The sequence below is a fragment of the Athene cunicularia genome (assembly GCF_003259725.1).
Source record: "Athene cunicularia isolate RWA chromosome Z unlocalized genomic scaffold, athCun1 chrZ_part2, whole genome shotgun sequence".
NCBI classification, from domain to species: Eukaryota; Metazoa; Chordata; class Aves; order Strigiformes; family Strigidae; genus Athene; species Athene cunicularia.
Genome location: NW_020799143.1, coordinates 3,346,099 through 3,348,213, shown reverse-complemented (window position 1 = coordinate 3,348,213; position 2,115 = coordinate 3,346,099).

Below are 2,115 nucleotides of genomic sequence, written 5' to 3'. Positions count from 1 at the left end.
CCCCCCTACAACAAATTATAGCAGTCTGTTTGTCACCACAGGAATTTCACCCGACTTCTGTTCTTCAGGCACTTTTGCCCCTTTGCTCATATGGTCCTCATGGAAAAGGACTCCTGCAACCCTCCCCCAAGTCTTGGGCCAATTGTGTGTAGGAGACTGGGGTATGTGACTCCATAGTGTCCCACCCATCACATCCCTCCCACCAGCAGGTGAGTTGAGAGGTCTAGGCATAAGGTAGCAGCTAGCTTCAATTTTACTGAAATAGAGGCATAGAGATCCAAAGATTAACCACTGTGCTTTGCAAAGAGCAGCTTGTGTCCCGTATCAGAAAGCAGCATCCACTGTAAGAAGACACACAGAGCAGCACTCAGAAAGGTCAGATAGGGTCACTCAGTGATTTTAATTCACAGGGAGTCTGCCTAAGAGCAGGTATTGGTTTGAAAGGGGGTGAGGATAGCAGAGAAGAAAAGGCTAGAAAAAAACAGAGGGTAATAAAAACCTAACTCATAGCTGAACCAGTATTGCAGTATGGCCCCAAGAAACATGGGCATAAAATATATCTGAGTAGCAGAGGAAAGAGTGTTTACAGTGATGAGCAGATATTTGCTTCCTCCTGCTCATAGAAACAGGCCTTTGTGAGTAAACAGGATACATCCCTGATATCTACTCTTTGCTGGAACAGTGCTTGGGATGTTTCTGATTCATTCACACGGAATGGAGTAAAACCGGTCACATTTGTGGCTACCAAGTAGAGGAATATCAGTTGGTTCAGCAGTGACTTCCCAAGGAACATTATTAATAATTTCAAGGAAAGATAAATTTATCTTTTCTCTGTCCTCTTCTGAAGAGAGCAGAGGTGGAATCTGTAGAATTTTTAAAAGCTGTTTCTATTTCCTACTACACATGACTTTAGGTCCTGTAAGAACAGTGTGCCTGCTGGAACCATGCCATTTCAAGGGTATGTGGTCAGTTTGGAATATTTTTGTAAGAGGACAGAATGATTTGATGAATTTTCAGTGTTTGTTTTGACTCAAATACTTGATAAAGCTTTGGCCAGAAAATTTGGAAAGAGGTATTTGGGGCACTTTTAGCTCTATATCAACATCTGCTATCTTAACCAACATCAAAAACTGCTGAGAAGAATGAAAGCTCTCAGTAATAAAGATGCTAACTTCAAAGTGGAATGGTCTGGAAAGATGAGGAAATTAACAAGGGTGTTCCCAATTTGCCAAAGTCTAGATATATTTGCTGATAAAAGGAAAAGAGCAGCAGTGTATTAGAATTCTGTGCAGTGTCTGCATGCATGTCTGACTGTGTACAAGTACATACCAGTTTAACCTCTTCACAGCACCTGTCCAGCTTCCACAAAGATTTTCTGGGGAGAAGGCAGTAGTTTCATGGCACGTGCAGGTGAACATGGGGGTGACACTGCTCAGGAAAGACAGCAGATGTGACATCTACATCCAGACTGTGTGTCTGAAAAATGGAATAGCTTCCATAGCTGCTGGTTGCCAGTGAAGTATGGGCATATTGGTGTAGAACTTGCATTGCACATCCTAGTGTGTCCAGCATCCAAAAGGAAGAGTTCAAACAAAAGTTTAAATTGATGATGGGCATTTTATAGGACATTCAGTTGTGCTTAGCTCAGTTTAACTCCAAAGCCAAATACAGTTCCCACAGCAGGGATGTCTCTGCTAAAAATTCAATCCCTGCTCTCTTCCAGCAAGATGCTTGTATTACATCACAAAAGCTCTAAATGAGACCCACTAAGCAAAGCTAACTGATGTTCCTGATGACTCCAAGTTTGTTTGTGCTCTTCCTCAGTGCTTTGGGAGTTTCAAGTTGGATTGCAAGACACTGTCAGTAGGCCTGGGAATGTGAAAGGATTCAGTTCACAAGAAGTATTTATGTGGAAACAGCATTCCTATCTAGCATACAGCCACAGGACTCCCAGAGTCTTTGTGTCTTCTGGTCCATTAACATGGCAGAACAGTTGTCCTTGGTGCAGACATCAGAACAAAAGAGAAGATGCTAGGTATGCAGAGTTGTTTCAGGTCTTTCCTTAATAATTCGAAAGCAGCAAGACTGTCTTTCTGTTTGATTTTAGAAGCTTTC